This window comes from Ammospiza nelsoni, chromosome 13 (assembly GCF_027579445.1).
Source record: "Ammospiza nelsoni isolate bAmmNel1 chromosome 13, bAmmNel1.pri, whole genome shotgun sequence".
In the NCBI taxonomy this organism is placed as follows: Eukaryota; Metazoa; Chordata; class Aves; order Passeriformes; family Passerellidae; genus Ammospiza; species Ammospiza nelsoni.
The window spans coordinates 20,694,196-20,711,927 of NC_080645.1; positions in this window are offsets into that span (position 1 = coordinate 20,694,196).

A 17,732-nucleotide genomic window follows, 5' to 3' on the forward strand; every position below is an offset into this window, starting at 1 on the left:
GTGCCAGGGATTGGTGATCCCATCACCTCTGCCTTGCTCCCTGAGAATATTCCCTTTGGAATTAGAAGGTAGTGGAAGGATGCTGGACATGTCCATGAGCCCACACCACTTCTTCTGGGTTCCAGTCTGAGATTTAAAGCTCCAGGTGGGTTTTTCAGCCCAGAAAATCCCAATTTTTCTTTCACTCCCAGCACCCTCAGCTCTGTCTGGGGCTGAACTTTTGCCCTGCAGACAGAGCTGGATTTAATTGCGCCCCATAAAGCAGCTCCAGCTCTTCCCTCCAGGAAGGTTCATGAGGAGGATGGAAAACAGGCCCTTAATGCCCTAAGAATTCACCTCTCTTCCCCCATCTTCCCTTCCCTGAACTTTTAAGCTCATCCAAAAAGCTCCATACGTTGATGGCAGGGCTGGGATGCCACAGCTTTGCCAGGAGGGCAGGATTTCCACAGAGTTCTAAGTGGAAGCAAATGGTTTTAAAGGAAATTAAGTTTACAGCTCTATAAAAAAAAAGGCATTTTATTGCTTTGCTTTGCCTGTCAGTCAGGAGAGGCAGGAGGTAAAGGAATGCTCAGAGGCTGGAGGCAAAGAGGAGCAGACCCATGGATCTCCAGGTGGATGGATTTGGGCTCTGGAAAATCCCGGATGCTTGGAGTGATGCTTAGGATGCTCCAAGCTCTTAAATGTTGGCTGGGGATGCAGACACAGAAACACCTCAGGGTTTATTTATGGAGAAAACCAGCAAATCCCTAGGATTTATTAATGAATCTCCTCCCGTGGCGTGGATTGGAGGGCTTGGGCTAAGCAGGAATCAAATGGTGGCGTTGGATGTCCAAGGAAGGCAGCAGGAATGGAGGGAGAGGAGGGGTTGGTGCCTTCATGATCCAAGCAAGGAGAAGCCTGTGGGACCCAGCTGGATCCATCTGTGCATGTCCAGAGAAGCTGGGAAATCCCATGGGATGGGGAGGGTGACAGCCAGTGGGGACCTGAGCATGGCATGGCCCCAGTGCCACCCCAGGGCCGTCCCTGCTCTGGATCCTGGATGTGGCAGGAGCTGGAGGCTCTGCTGGGCTCCTTTGGGGCTGCACACCCCCTCCTTGCCAGGTGGGGGAAGAGAACCCATGCAGAGATATCTCTAGAAATCGTTGCCCCCAAAGAATGAAGAATTCCCTATAATTTGCCAGTATTTTGTTGCCCAAGCTTTGTCTCCAGTTTGACAGCAGTTTCCAAGATCCTGCGCTCCATGGATGATCTGCTCATCGCAGCTGCAACGCAGGCAGAGATAGAGCAAACCCATGCTAGTGTTATTACTGAAATCCAAAATGTTGGACTTGACATTTCTGCAACAAAAATCCAGTAAGTTCCACCCTAGAAGTGTCTAGAGATGGAAGATGACTGAGAAAACAGAAACACCACAAAATATACAGCTCCAGTGTCAGCGATCTGCGAGACTTACAACAACTTTTGGGAGAAATCCATTAGGTCAAACCTGTTTTGCTCCAAGGACACCCCCAGGAGCAGCCAGGTGACATGTCCCCATTGTCCCCTGGCCCAGGGGATGGGGCAGGGGCTGCTGTGGCCGTGCCCAGCCGTGGGGGCCGGGGGGGCTCTGCCTGTCCCCGAGCTGTGGGAGAGGCTCCGGAGCAGGAACTCCCCCTCTGCAGCTCCAGCTGTGTCAATAGAGCAGCAGCAACAAAGGGGCTCTTTCTGTGCCTCTGTTTGTGCAGGGGGACAGGGACAGTGGCACCGGGACAGCGGCTGCTGGGGACAGCGGCTGCTGGGGACAGCCCTGTGCAGGGAGAGCTGTGGCTGGCCAGGAAGGAGATGGGAGCGGTGGGGAACGAGGGAATCCTGCTTGTGTCATTAGAGACATTTTCATTTGCTTATTAATTATGTCCAGTTATTACAGATGATGGGAAGTTTACATATATAAATGGGGGAATCCTATTTCTATCATAGCCATAGTCGTTTTCTTATTCATTATGTCCAGTTTTTGCATATTATGAGAGGTTTATATATATATATAAATGAGGGAATCCCATTTGTATCATTATAGCCATTGTTATTTTCTTATTAATTATATCCAGTTTTTACAGATTATGGAAGGTTTACAAATACAAACGAGGAAATCCTGTTTGTATCATTAGAGCCATTGTCATTTTCTTATTAATTACGTCCAGTTATTGCATATTATGGGAGGTTTGCAAATATAAATGAGGGAATACTGCTTGTACCATTAGAGCCATTATTTTTTTCTTATGAATTATATCCACTTTTTGCATATTATGGGAGGCATATATATATTATATATATATATATATATGACAGAATCCTATTTGTATCATTATAGCCATTGTCATTTTCTAATTAATTATATCCAACTTTTACAGATTATGGGAGATATATATATATATATATGGGAGAGTTAAGTCACAACATCCCTGGAAGTGTCCTTTCCCTCCTGTGATTCCATTCTATTTATTTATATATATATTTATATATTTATATGTATATAAATGTGGGTTTCCTTTTGGGGCTTTATTGAGAGCAGAAGATCACTGAAGCAAGGGAAGAGCTGTCTCTGGAGCCAGGATTTTTCCCAAATATCGTCCAGGACCTGGGGTGTCTGCATACCCCTGGCTCTGCTGGCACATCCCTCCCTCTGTGCCTCTTCCCCATTCTCTCCATCCCCACCTCCAAGGACCCTCCCTGACAGGAGCATGTGGCACGTCCCGGGACAAAGGGGACACTGGTGGACACCACGGGGACAATGCCAGGCTCTGACCGCTGCTCTCCCACCCGGTGATCCTGCAGGAACTTCTGGAGAGCTCTGCAGGACTCAGAAGCTCTCCCTCACCAGAGCATCTCCAGGAATGCTCTGCAGGCTCTGGAGCAGCAGCTGATCCTGGAAACCTCTGTGCCCTCCCTGTGCCCCCAGGAGCAGGGCCAGCCCAGGTGCAGCAGCCTTGGGGGTTCCTGTGCTGTGCTTCCTCCTCCTCTGAGCCCCAGGAATCCTCTGCAGCCCCGGTGTCAGCTGTGAAAACAAGAGCAGCCCCTTCCTGCACGGCCCCTCCGGCACAGCTCCGCTCTGGGCTGGGCAGCTGAGGGGTCCCAGCACTGGGAGCACTGGGAAGCTCAGCTGTGGCCACTGGGAGCACTGGGAAGCTCAGCTTTAATCACTGGAGGATGCCCAGCCTTGTGTCACTGGGAGCACTGGGAAGCTCAGCTGTGGCCACTGGAGGATGCCCAGCCTCTTTGCCAGCTCCCAGATATCAGATTCTGGGATTGAAGTGATGAAATGGGAGAGGTGAGTCGCTGGATCCACGCATTGTAAAGGGAGAGGTTCCCACCAAAGTCCTGGTGGGAGCATGGAGCTTCTCCCTTTTTTCTCCCCAAATCTGTTCCAGCATTTTAAACCAAACATTTCAGGATCTCATCCCTGCTCTTGGCACTGCTGCCATCCTGCTGGAGATACCAGATTCTGCCTGTGTTTGTCACCAGCCAGGCTCCCAACACAGGGAATGTGCTCCAGGTCTGCTTCTCCCTTCTGCTGGTGGATGAATCCATCAAAGTTTCCTGCAGAGCTGCTGGGAATCTCGGGAAGCTTTGCTCCATCTTGAAGCCAAGGATGTGGCAGGAGGCTGTGCCCAAGCCAGCGTGCACCTGCCTGTGTTGGACTGGGAGCAACTGGGATTCTGCCCCTTGGATCCCCATTTTCTCCATGGATTTGGTGGTGGCACCGTCCTGACATCCCTGCTGTGACACCAGCCTGCTGGATGTGACATCCACCCCTTTTCCCTTTCCCACAGGATGCCCAAGGCTCTGAGAATGAGTCAGGCAGTGAGGGGATGAAGCAGAGCCTTTCCCATTCCTGCCTGGCCTTGGGAAGCAGTGGATTTATGGGAGCATCCATGGAGATATAAATCAGCAGCTCTCCATGGCTGCTGCTGATTCCCACACACAGATCCATGGAAATCTCAGAGCTGACAGAGACAATCACTCCTGGCTGCTCCAGAGGCCTCTCCAGCAGGATCAGGTGACTCCCAAGGAGAGGGGATGTTTGTTCCTCAAAAAAACCTCCTTGCATGGAGCAGGGCTGGATTTTCGCGGCTCCTTCCCCAGCTGGATGCTCTGTCCCTGACCCAAGGGTCACCTTTGGGGACAAACCTGCTGTCCCCTGAGCTCTGAGGATGCCATGGAGCTGCAATTCCCAGGATTCCACCACTCCTTGGAGCCGGGCAGAGGAAAACAAAGCCCTGCAATTAAAGAGCTTCTTAATTGCAGCGCTACACGCGGCTCTTCCGCTGCTTTCTAAGTTTGGGGCCGTAATTACAGCGGCAGGGAAAGGCAGCAGCTGCAGCCCTGTGAGCCAAGCCCTGCCTTCCAGGGATTCTTGGATTTGACCGTCTGGATCCTGGGCTGCAGCCTGGCATGGGATGAAAGGGAAAAGCAACCCCAGGCTCTGCTGGGCAGAGCCCTCGCAGCCCCTGCAGCCCCCACCGGGCTCCTGGGGCAGCGTTTGTTCCTCTTCTGCCTCTTTTTCCTCTTTTTAATGGCTTTTTTTGCAAAGCAGCTTTAAAAAGAAACAACCCAGGGAGGTCCTGTCCTGGTGGATCCTTGCAAGGCTCAGTTTGGAAGCAGCGGCCAGGAAGATTAAAGGGTGCCTGGGGAGCAGGGCTGGGTGTCAGGATGCTGCATGGGCTGAGAGGGAGTTGTCCTCCTGCCGTCTGTCCCTGTCCCCAGCTCAGCTGGTTTTGGGGAGAACCCACTCTGGTGAACCCATTTCCCTCTGCCTTGTAGGGTTGGTTTATTTGGGATCATTCTGCAGCTCCCCAAGCAGCTCTGGTTGCACTTTTGTGCCCAGAGGAGATGGGAAGTGCGGGCACAGCCGTGGCAGGCACACACCCACACCCAGAATGAATGTTTCCCCTGTTTGTTCACCCCGTGGCTTTGAGGAATCCCGGGATGAAGGCCACTTTCTGTGGCAACAGGAGGATGTCTCGGGAGCAGGGGAGGGAAGCTGAATCCAGGCTGAGTTTTGGGTCCCGGATCCCGAACGTTTTCCATCACACAGGCAGGTTTGTGTGGGATCACCTGGGCAGGAAGCAGCGGGGAAAAGTGATACCCCTTCCCCAACACCCCCTTCCCCAAAATCCAGCAGCAGCCCGGGGTTTAATGGAAGAAGCAGCCACTTCACAGCAGCTCCTGCTCCATGTGGGAAAATTATTACTTGCAACATTTGGCTGGAAAAGGGAGGAAAAGGAGCAGCACAGATGAGAGATGCACAAAGTTATTCCTCATCCCCATGCTGGGATGAAGATCCCACATGACTTTTCCTTGAAAAAAAATCTCTTTTAGAGACTTTAAATCTCCAGAGCTTTAAATCTCCAGGTGAAGGAAAAAAATGTTCAAAATGTTCTTGGTCTGTGAATTCACTGGGAAAATATGTGGCGTTTGGTGGCATTGCTGAAGGGCTGAGGGAAAGGAATCCTTTCCGGTGTCCATGGGATTAGGTATTGTCTGGGATTCTTTCTGTGGGCAGGAAAAATGTTCCTGGGATGAGAGTGGCCCTTCAGACAGGGAGTGCTGTCCTGACCCTCTTCCCTCTCCTCCCTGCCTTGGGGAGCTGGAGAGAAACCATTAATGAGTTGTTTTCACCTTTTTTTTTTTTTTTCTCATGTTTATTGTTTTTAATTGTCGCTGTTGGGAGGAATTCAGTTTTCCAGCCAGGACATAAAAATATCCCTTTTTCTCCAGACTCCCAGAGGATTAGGCTGTTTCATTCCTCCTTCAGTGGCTGAAGATGAGGAAAGGGATGAGTCACATGGATCCCACCCCAGGCTGGGGGAAATTCCCAAATTCCCTAATTTCTGTGCTTCCCAGCACCTTTTCCCACTCAGCATCCCTCAGCGCTGGGATTCAGTTCTGGGAGCTTTGGGAAGAGCAGCAGCATCCTTTCCTCAGACCTCTGAGGCAACACTTTAAAATCTCCCCGTTCTGCCTGAAAACCACATCCCAAAGCAGGAGAGAAATTCCCAATCCTTGCTTTGCATCCCTCAAAAAGGATGTTGTACCTGGAGCAGCACAGCAGCAACAGGTTTGGACTCCAAGCTTCTCCAGCTCAGTCAGCACCAGCAAAAGGAAAATATTGACAGGATGCCATTCTTCAACCCTCGGCCCATTTTTATTTTTGCCTGATGAAAGAAAAACCCAGCAGCATGAGGAAGGGGATTTTGTCGCTTGGAGTGTCTCTGGAGAAAACATTCCTGGGAGCAAACAGAGCCTGGATTTGTCTAGGCCATGAATATTGGCATTATTTGTGCAGGGATGGGGCCTGGGGAAGCAGGAAAGCAGGAAAAGCAGCAGGAGGAGCAGCACAGAGGGGTTTCTCCAGCTCGGGAAGGCTCGTGCCATGGTGCAGCACAGGGATGTGTCCCACATCTGCCACCCAGCAGCTGGAGCAGCAGGAAGGACTGCAAATCCCCGGGCGGGATGGTTCTCATTCCTGGCCCTTTGAAGTTCCAGGCATGTGCCGGGCTCGTGCTCAGCACCTGCGAGCAAACCTGACCTGGCTGAGGGGATGGAGAGGGGCTGGGAACACCGAGGGGAAACCAATGGGAAACTGCTGGAACACTGAGGGGAAACCAGTGGGAAACTGATGGAACACTGATGGGAGACTGAGGGGAAACCAATGGGAAAGCAATGGATGACCCATGGAACACCGAGGGGAAACTGATGGAACACCAGTAGGAAAACCAAGGGGAAACCGATGGAGTGCCAAGGGGAAAATGATGGGAAACCGATGGAGCACCCATGGAAAACTGAGGGGAAACCAATGGGACACCGATGTGAAACTGAGGGGAAATCAATGAGAAACCAAGGAACACTGATGGGAAACCAACGGGAAAGCAATGGAAAACCCATTGAACATTGAGGGGAAACTGATGCAACACCAAGGGGAAAGTGATGGGAAAACCAATGAAACACCGAGGGGAAACCCATGGAAAAGCAATGGGAGACCCATGGAACACTGAGGGGAGACTGATGGAACACTGACGGGAAAACGATGGAACACTGATGGGAAACCAATGGGAAAACCAATGGAGCACCAAGGGGAAACCAATGGGAAAACCAATGGAACACCGAGGGGAAACCAATGAGAAAGTGATGGAACACCGAGGGGAAACGGATAGGAAACCAGTGGAACACCGATGGGAAACTGATGGAACACGGAGGAGAAACCGATGGGAAAATCAAGGGGAAACCGAGGGGACACCGGTGGGAAACCGATGGGAAAGTGATGGAACACCAAGGGGAAACTGAGGAAACCAAGGGAACACTGATGGAACACCAATAGGAAACACACCAGGATTGAGCACAGCTCTCCCCACCCAACCCCAGCAGGCTGTGCGAGTCCGTCCCGCTTTTCCACAGCTTTGGCCCGGCTGGGTGAGGCTGGCAGTGCCCAGAGCCAGGCTTGCAGTGCCTGGGCTGGGGCTGCTCCTGGATCTCGCCCGGCTGCCGCGGCGTGCTTGAAGCTGTCCATGAATGTGTCTCTGTTCCCCAGACTTTTTATAGCTCCGGGCGTTTTTCTTGGCCGCGGGCGCCACTGCTCCCGTGGAGAACAGAGAGCATCGCTCAGCGCCGGCCAGCGGGGCAGCGGGGGCTGAGCAGCACAAGTTTTTTGGGATTCTGCTTCCCAAATTTCAGTTTTTCCCCCCCCGTGGCTCTGCCCTGGCAGTGGTTTGGTTTGTAGCTCAGATCTGGGAGTATCCTGGTTTGATTATCTATCCCTTTCTTAAACTTTTCCCTGCATGGCACATCCCTATTGCCTTCCAGGAGCCGTGGATTCCAGGGAAACTCAGTGCAAGGTCATGGCAAACTTGGCTTCAGGCAGCAGCTGCATCTGGAGGAAGCCAAACCAGGTCATTCTCCATCAAAATCCCAACAGCTCCTCTCCCCTCTCCATTACTGCAGCTCCTCCTGTGATGTGGTACCCACAGGAGCATCCCAGCCCCATGGCTGGGAGAGGGAGCCTGAAGGAAAGGCAACCCTACAATGCCAAGCTGCTCTCCCTGCTCTGTGGGATGTGGTTCCCTTCCCTCAGAACCCTCTGCATCCCTTTAGATGTGGGGCCAGCCCTGGGAATGGGCTCAGGAGAGGTGGCAGCTGGAGCATGAGCACCCTGTCACCCCCAGAGGGACACAGGCAGCACCCAGGGGCCACCCCAGCCACGTCCCCCACAGGGATCCCCCAAATCTCCCCATTCCCAGTGCCAGCACGGGGCATCCTCCAAATCTGGGTTCAGCTCAACTTCTCCTTTGCTTCCCTTCCCAGAGCCAGGGGAGCAGTGGGGCTTTGCAGGGACAGGCTGGGGTTAAACCTGGGGTTAGAGCCAGCTTGGGGTTAAACCTGGCTTTAAAGCCGGGCCAGCTTGGGGTTAAACCTGGCTTTAAAGCAGCCCAGCAGGGCACTGGGCCGGGGGTGTTTCCCAGCACAGCCCCGTGTGGAGCTGCTCCCCCATCCCTGTGCTCCGCTGAAATCGGATCCGGCCCCCACCAAGCCGGGGTTTGTCCTGCAGCATTTTCAGAATGTTTCACATTCGGGAGACACCCGAGGAATGTCTGCTGGGGAGGACAAACAGCCTGCGAGGGGACAGAGCCCCTTCTCCAGGGCTGGCCCTGCTCGGGGCCTGCTGCAGAAGGCGTTTGTTCCATGGAAAGAGAAACTGTGGCTTCTTCCAACGCCTTCCCAGCGGGATTCACATCCCCAGAGCATCTCCCGAACGCACAGCCAAGCATTTTTTGGGAGAAGAAGCAGCATCCCTGGCTCTCTCCATCCCCTTCCTCCTCCTCCTCCTCGCTGAACCCCTCGCCCAAAATTGGCACTGCTCGGGCTGCTCCTTTCAGACACCTTTGCTTCCCTCTGCAGGAAAACTCCATCAATTACAAGTTGGCCTCTCAGAATCCCGTTATCCCAAAAAACTGGACCCCAGCAGGGGTGGAAGTGCTGCCGGGGAAACCCGAGTTCATGTCTGCACAACGTGGCCTGCCACAGCCACCGGCTACTTTTATCTCCATCTCTTGACTATTATACTTAATCAGGAAAGGGGAGATATTATACTTTTTTATTTGAAATCCACTTTTATAGAGAGCAAATTAGAATCACTTTTAATTGAAAGAAAAAAAAAGGAAAGAAAGAAAAGCTGATAATATTCTGCACCAAATTTTGGGCAGGGAATAATTAACAGTGCAATAAATCCCCAAAGGAAATGCTCATTAATCTTGTCTTTCCGAAGCAAATTTCAGAGGAGAGCTGATTGAAAACATTGCTAATAATTATAGGAAAGTTGACAGCTTAAAAGCCCCCAAATCTGGCAGCAGTCTCCTCCTATCAGATCCTGTGGGAACTGGTTCAGGCTGGACAGGAGCATCCTGACATTCTGGGACAGGGTTAGGATATGGATAGATAGAGGGGATCTGGGTCTGCAGGGATGGGCTCTGGCTGTGGCTCATCCTGGGGTGACAGGGTCATCCAAACCAGCTGGGTGGGTGGGATCAGGGCATCTGTGCTGGGGCTGCTGGTCTGTGCTGTTATGGTCCTTGTGCCACCTATGGATCATGTTCTTCCCATTGTTCTTGTGCTTCCCATGGTCCTTGTGTCATCCTTGGTCCTTGTTCTTTCCATGGTCTTTGTGACACGTATGGATCTTGTTCTTCCCGTGATCTTTGTGCCATCCATGGTCCTTGGATCTTGTGCTTCCCGTGGTTCTTCTACCTCCCATGGTCCTTGTGTCATCCTTGGTCCTTGTGCCATCCATGGTACTTGTGCCACCTACGGATCATGTTCTTCCCATTGTTCTTGTTCTTCCCATGGTCCTTGTGCTTTTCATGGTCCTTGTGTCATCCTTGGTGCTTGTTCTTTCTCTGGTCCTTGTGACGCGTATGGGTCTTGTTCTTTCCGTGGTCCTTGTGCCACCTGTGGTCCTTGTGCCATCCATGATCCTTGTGCCACCAAGCATCCTTCTGCTTCCCATGGTCCTTGTTCTTCCTGTGGTCCTTAGGCCATCCGTGGTCCTTGTGCCACCTATGGATCGTGTCTTCTCATTGTTTGTGTGCTTCCCATGGTCCTTCTGCTTCCCATTCTTGTGTCATCTTTGGTCCTTGTGACACATATGGATCTTGTTCCTCTCGTGATCTTTGTGCCATCCATGGTCCTTGGCTCTTGTGCTTCCCGTGGTCCTTGTGCCATCCGTGGTCCTTGTGCCACCTATGGATCTTGTGTTTCCCATGGTCCTTGTGCTATTCCTGGTCCTAATTCTTCTTCATGGATCTTGTGCATTTGGATCTTGTTCTTCCCGTGATCCTTGTGCCGCTTATGGATCACGTTCTTCCCATTGTTTGTGTGCTTCCCATGGTCCTAATGTCATCCTTGGTCCTTGTTCTTCCCATGGTCTTTGTGACGCGTATGGATCTTGTTCTTCCTGTGTTCCTTGTGCCACCCATGGTCCATCCAAGCCCCAGGTGAGATCCTGCCTCTCCATCAGCCCAATCCCAGCTGGATTCCCTGGATTCCTTCATCCAGAGCAGTTTGGGAAGGAGCACCAGGATTTCCCTGCCCTGGCTCTCTGATCCCTCTGTGCCTGCCAGGGCTCTGCAGGGATTTTGTCACAGCCAGGACCTGGGTGTCACCTGCGGGGAAGTGCCTCCCTCTGCCCCTCTCCCATCCAGGGGCTCACAGCATCCACAGGAATTTCTGGATTTGTGATCCATTCATCCGCTGACTCCAGCTGGGATGTTTAATTGCAGAGAGCCAATTAATTCCTGTCAGTGATGTGTGTGGGTGTGTGCCCAAAGGCAGAAGCACCCCTGAGGAGCAGGGTGCCAAAAGGACAGGGAGCTAAATGGGGCTGGGGTGGGAATCCTGGGATGTGCTCGGGGCTCTCAGGTTTCCTGTCCCTGTTTGACCAGGCCTGGAGCAGCCCCAGGCTCTGCTGGGAGGAAGGAAATGTGAGATTGGCCTGGGCGTGCTGGCATTGCCTGGGATTTTTGGCATTTTTCTCCCTTTTTCTCCCTTTTTTGGGGGTCACAGGAGGCTGGGAGGGAAATGCAGAGTGGGGCCTGATGCTGGGATAGTGGGTGAGGGAATGTGGGATCACAGGACATGCCCTGGTGATGCCCAGGTGCCAGCTGGGGATGTGGATGGTCCTGGTGTGGCCTCTGAGCTCCCCAAATCCATCCTTCATCCCCATCTCCAGCAGCATGGAATAATTCCTCCCCTCCTGACAGCAGCTCCCCTCAGCATCCCCTGCACAGGGGTCTCCAAATTTTCCTCACATTTAAAACAAAGGTGAACCAGAGAGAGGAAAACCCTCCCTTCTGGCTTCAGCAATTCTCTTTTGGATGAGGAATGTGCCCAGGTCAGGCAGCCCTGGGGATGGGGACATTTCCCATTGGGAATGTTTAACACCTGTGCAAGGCCCAAGGAAAGGGAACCCTTCAACCCCTGCTTCATTTCAGTTCTGGGCCCTCAAATTCTGAGGGATGTGCTCATCCAGCCCTTGTCTTCCACTGTCCCAAGCTGCTCCCAGCCCTGTCCAGCCTGGCCTTGGGCACTGCCAGGGATCCAGGGGCAGCCACAGCTTCCCTGGGAATTCCATCCCAACCCCTCCCCATCCTCCCAGCCAAGAATTCCTCTCCAATATCCCATCCAAACCTCTCTTTTTCAGTGTAAACCCATTCCACATCCTGCCCCTCCATGCTCTGTGAAACTCTTCCATCACCCACCCCAGTCTCTGAGGAGTTAATTTGCATTTTTTGGATATTTTTGCCAGGGTTCCACCTGCTCCAGGCAGGTTCTGCCATCTCAGGGACCCCAGGGTCCCCTCCCAGCTGCTCTTTGTCACCCAGAGCCATCATTTCCACGAGGCAGCTGCTCTGCCCCTGGCTGCCCCTTTTATCTGGGCTCTGTTAAATGATCTCAAATATGTGATATGATAAAGACAAACAAACACCCGCTCAATTTAGTCCACCCTAATGCCAGACTCTACTTTTACCCAAGTAATTAAGATTAATGCAGTTGATAATTTAGGAAGTATTCTTAAATGTACCCTTCTGGCAGCATCTCACGTGTAATTTTACCTTCGAAGATTTATCGGAGCACTTAGGTAACAGATAGGTCCTCAGCAAACAGGAGCATTTAGGAGGAAAATGAAAGATTAATATTCCTTAAATAAATGGCAGAAGAAGTCAGGCTTTATTCCAGCCCCACAAAGATGCTGCTGTGAGCCCCAGGGAGATGAAACCCAGCTCCCCTCGGGCTCGGGAGGTCTCAGATGTCCCGTACCTCTGGATTTTTAGGGATGCAGATGCTCTGAAGGGCATGGAAACCCAGCAGGGGTTTATTTAGGGGGCACATCCCAGCCTGGCACATCCCAGCTGCTTTTCCTGCTCTGTGGTGGGTGTGGAGAGGCAGAGCTGAGCCCTGGGAGAGCCTCCCCTGTCCCTGTGTGCAGCCATCCCATTCCCTTCGGGATTTCCTTTGGGATGGGGCTGGCACCCAGCTCCCGGAGCAGGGCATTGCCAGCCCACCCTGACCACCCATGCTGGGGCTGGGATGCTCCAGCTGGGGCTGAGCCCTGCCTGGTGTCACCTCCTGTCCCCCATCCCAGGCGTGCAGCCTCCTCTGGAAGGGCCTCGGGGCTGGGAGGGACCCTGGGCATGGAGCCCAGAGAGAGCCTTGTGACAGCAGCTGGTGACACCCCTGCGTCCTGTGGGGTGTCCTGAGAGCTGCCAGGCTCAGCCTCTCCTCCTCCTTTTCCTCCTGCTCTGTGATGGTGCATGGCAAGTGAGGAAGGATTAGGGCTCTTTGCAAAATCCGCATCCCCAGAGCAAGTCTGGAAATTCGCTGCTCACATCCAGCAAATCAATTTTGGATCGTTGTGAGCAGGAAAGAAACTTTCTGAACAACATTCCAACTTCTCTGGGACAGAAGAATCTGCTGGACATCACTTCTTGCTCCAGCACAACCAGACCAGGGCCGTGTCCGTGTGTCCCTCTGTACCTGTGTGTGTCCCTATGTGCATCCCTGTCCCTGTGTCCCTCTGTGTGTCTTCATCCCCAGAATCTTTCCCAGCCTCTCTCCCAAGGTCCTTTTCAAGCTCTCAGCACTAAGATTTGTCTCCTTCTCACTGTGGTTTCTCCCCAAGGGATCCCCAGGTTTTCTGTCCCTTTGGAGCAGCCCCATTCCCCATTCCCCACTCCCAGTTCCCTCCCTGGTGACAAGCAGGGCCCAGGGCTGGCAAGGAAAGTGTCCCATCCCCCTGGATGTGATGCTCCCACTGCTGCCTCGTGTCCTGGCAGGAGGCACAGCCCTGATCCTGCTTTTATTGTGCCTGGGACATGGGTGTGATGTGTCAGGATGTGATCCATGTTTTCTTCTTCAGCTCCAGGCTGGAGCTGGGGCTGGCAGGGAGGGAACAGCGAGCCCTTAAAATCCCCATCTTTACCCAAATTTGGGGAAAAGCTCCCTCTGGGAGGGCAGGGAGGGTTGGGAATGGCAGGGGCAGGATTGGGCACAGCTGGGAGAGGTTGGCAGCTCCCTGTGCCCAGAGTGTACCCAGGAATGGGGTTTGGGCTTTGGGCAATTCCCCCTTCCTCCTGCTCCTCCTCCTCCTCCATCAGTTCCTGCCTCTCAGGTTCATGGATAGGATGCACCCAAAGGCATCAGGGATGAGCTGGGATGCAGCAGAGGGCGAAATGGGGATCCCATCTCCTCCATTCCCTCATTCCCACAGCCCCCAGTCAAAGGGACCCATCTGGGGGTGGCCAGGATGGGAATTTTGGGGTGGAATCCCCCCTTTTTGGAGCTGAGCACTGCCCACAAGCAGCAGCACCACAGCCAAGCCAGGCACAGATTCCTGACATATTTTTCTCTTTCCTCTGCAGCCAAGAAATTCACTTTTCATGGGAGGTGCAAGTGAGAGCCGGCAGTAGCTGAGCACGGAGGGTGCCAAGGTAGGCCCAGCTGACAGCACGGGCTCAGGTGCTGCTTTTGGGGGGCAGACTCTCCTGCCCAGCCCAGATGGGCTCTGGGAATGCCCCTGGCTGCAGGGATGGATACTCAGGGACCTTCTCTGGCCCTGCAGCTGCTCAGTGGCAGGAGGGAGGGAGATTAAAGGGACTGGAGAAGGGGCAGTTCACAGGGGAAGGGATTTGTCCCAGCTCCAGACTGGGTGGGATTGATCCATCTGGGTGGGATTTCAGTCCTTTAGCCAGGGGTTAAAAGCCTCTTTTTGGGGACAAAGTGTGTTCAGAGTCACCCTTGTGCCACATGAAGCCGCTGAGAGCCCACAGAGCCAGGGGGTTCTGTTTGGGATCCCCTCGTGGAATCGCAGAATTGTTTGGGTTGGGAGGGACCTTAAAACTCTTCCACCCCCTGCCATGGCAGGGACACTTTCCACTGTCCCAGGTGGCTCCAAACCCCATCCAGCCTGGCCTTGGGCACTGCCAGGGATCCAGGGGCTGCTCTGGGCACCTGTGCCATGGCCTCCCCACCTTCACAGGGAATAATTCCTGCCCAATATCCCACCTAACCCTGCCCTCTGGCACTGGGAGCCATTCCCTGTGTGCTGTCCCTCCATCCCCTGTCCCCAGTTCCTCTCCTGGAGCCCCTGAGGCCCTGGAATGCTGCCCCCACCCCTCTCCCTCCCACCAGCACAGCCAAGGGCAGCTCCAGCTCCCTGGCAGCTGCCACCCAGTTGGCATCTTGAGATTTTCCAGCCACCCCCTCCCACGCCTGTCCCTGATCCCTGAGCAGAGCTGCCACACTCCTGGCTGTGACAGCAGCAGCTCCACGGAATCAGGGAATATCCTGAGCCGGGAGGCACCCACAGGGATCATCAATCCAACCCCTGGCCCTGCACAGACACCCCAACAACCCCACCTGAGGGCATTGTCCAAACTCTCCTGGAGCTCTGGCAGCCTCAGGGCCGTGCCCATTCCCAGTGCCCAGCACCCTCTGGGAGGAGAACCTTTCCTGATACCCACCCCAAACCTCCCCGGCCCAGCTCCAGCCATTCCCTGGGTGCTGTCCCTGTCACGGGGACCCATCCCAGGCTGGTTTGTTCCCCCTGCAGCCTCTGAGCTCACCTGGACCAAACCCCAGGCGGAGCCCCCCGAGCAGAGCCCCTCACCCCGAGCCCTGCACGTGTCCCAGCCCCAGCAGGGCTGCCCTGGGCACTGTCCAGAGGCAGAGCAGGAACAGTCCCTGCCTGCCTAATCAGCCCGGGCGATAGAGCAGCGATAGATAAGCGGGGGGAGCGTTATCAGGCTGATTTCCAGATGGAGCTGAGTCACCGCCAGGAACCGACTGCCAAGGTCAGGCAGGGGAGAGGCTGAGCCCGGCTCTGCCAGACCCTGTGCCCCCTCTGCCTGCCATGGGAAGGAGCCATTCCCTCTGCTCTGGTGTTTCCTGGTGGGATATTTGGCCTTTTCCTGCTCACACATGAGCATTCTGTCTGGTTCCAGCAGAGCTGGATTTACCCTGGGGAGATCCTTCCCCTGGCAGTGCCCTCCCCACTCTGTGCTCCCTGTAGAGTGTCCCACATGAGCTGCTGGTGGGATCTCACTGTTCTCTCATGGGAAGGAGCCATTCCCTCTGCCCTGGTGTTTCCTTGTGGGATATTTGGCTTTTTCCTGCTCACACACAATCATTCTGCCCTCTGGTTCCAGCAGAGTTTATCCTGGGTTTATCCTTCCCCTGGCAGTGCCCTCCCCATGGTGAGCTCCCTGTAGGGTGCCCTACATGAGCTGCTGGTGGGATCCCACCGTTCTCTCATGTTAAGGAGCCTTTCTCCGTGCTGAGGGTGCTATTGTCCCCCAGGATTTACGCCCTGCAGGGAGTTTGGGAAGCTCGGAGGTGCTGGGGACCCTCAGCTCAGCCCTGCCCCGCGGGCACAGCCAGCTCCGGTGAATCACAACCCGTCTGGCACGTCGGGCTCCCGGCAGGACGGGACCTGCCCTGCCAGGAGAGTGCCAGGCACAGCTCTCTGTGCCAGCCAGGCTGCTGCCACCGCTGCTGGCCGTGTCCCCTGTCCCCGAGGGGCTGCAGGAGGCCCCAGGAGAGGGAGGATGCTCTGAGCCCTCAGCAGGGCACACCAGGGCAGGTGGGGATGGCTCTGCCTGCAGCACAGCCAGCCTGGCAATAACCACAGTGGGTTTTTAAAAGCCAAACTCCCTTTGCCTCTGTTCCATCCCTTTCCACCTCCTCTTCCAGGAGCTGAAATGTCAAAATCCAGGGAGTGCTGCCAGTGGTAACCCATGGAGGAGCCTGGCGCTGAGGGCAGGCTGGGGCTGTAAAAGCCAGAGGGAGCAGTCCCAATTTCCATTTTTTCCAGGGTTTCCCATCCCACGGGGGGTGAACTGTGCTTGTGCCAGATCCGTGACCCTTTGGGGGATGGATGCAGGAGCTGCCTGGGCAGTATCACTTTAAATCAGCACAGCCCAGCCCTCCTTATCAATTGCCCCATCAGAGCCTTGTGAGGCCCTGGATTTCCCTGCTGGGCCACCTCAGAGCCGTGCCCTGTGGCCACAGCCAGCAGGAGGGACCCCCTGGCAGGGACAGGGGACCTCCAAACCCTGGCAGGGAGATTTTGGCGAACAAATCCCTAATTACACCTTGCCCTTATACCTGTGCACCATCTGTGATTTGCATGGAGTAAATCCACACCCATTTCCTGCCCAGGCTCTGCCACTGCCAGCAGGACGTGGGTCCCATCAGCAGTGGGACAGACTTGCGTGCCACCAGCCCTGCTGTCCCCATCCCCACACCTGTGCCAGCACAGGGAGCAGGATGTTTGTGTCTCCTGGCACTCAGCACAGCCCTTGCCATGCAAATCCTGCAGCTTTCCAGCCACACGGCTGAGCCTTTCCCTGGCAAAAACAAAAAAAGGCTCCTTTATGTGGCTGAAAAGCCCGACTGTGATAATGTAGCGAGCGCTGGCCTTGGGTATTTTATCTTGGCAAGGAGCCTTTGCAAATTTAAACAGCAGCTCGCGGGCTCTGGAGCCGTGGCTGGCGCAGGCATAAGTGGGGCATTGTTTTCCCAGCAGAGCCCTTTGTGCCAAAGGGCCGCGTGTGAGCTTTGGCCGCGGAGCCGCGCGCTCGGTCCCGACCCCGGATCCGTTTCACTCTGCAGGGTGTGACATTGGGGAGGAATTCAGGCCTGGGAGCTGGAACCAGAGAGGGGGGATGCAGACACCCCTGTCTATCCCGAATATCCCAAATTAACACAGCGTTGGGGGTGCTGGGTGCTCAGATTCCAGGTGGGAATGGGGAGGTGAGGTCCTGGATAGATGCAGGGCGCTCCCTTTTTCCTTGGAAAATCTTCTGTGCTCAGGTCACTCCAGGGCAGGATGGGTGAAGCCAGTGGGGTTGGGATGTGTGGGAATTACACCCAGAAACAGAGGAATAAACTTAATTTCCTGCTGCTCATGCCCTCCCAGCAGCGCCGTGCCCTGACCCACTGCAGCAGATGGTAAAGAAACATTTCCAGTGAGGGAGGAGAAAAAACCCCTCACTGTTTCCAGCAGACTTCTCTTTAGAAAACACACTCTTTAAAGCTAAACTTCACCCTTCTTTTTATTAAAACCTTCTTCATATAAAATCCTGGTGGCGCCTTTTAAAAGGCTGCTCTTGACTTGTGCTCCGCGTCCAACGCCCCGAGGTCTGGGTTGT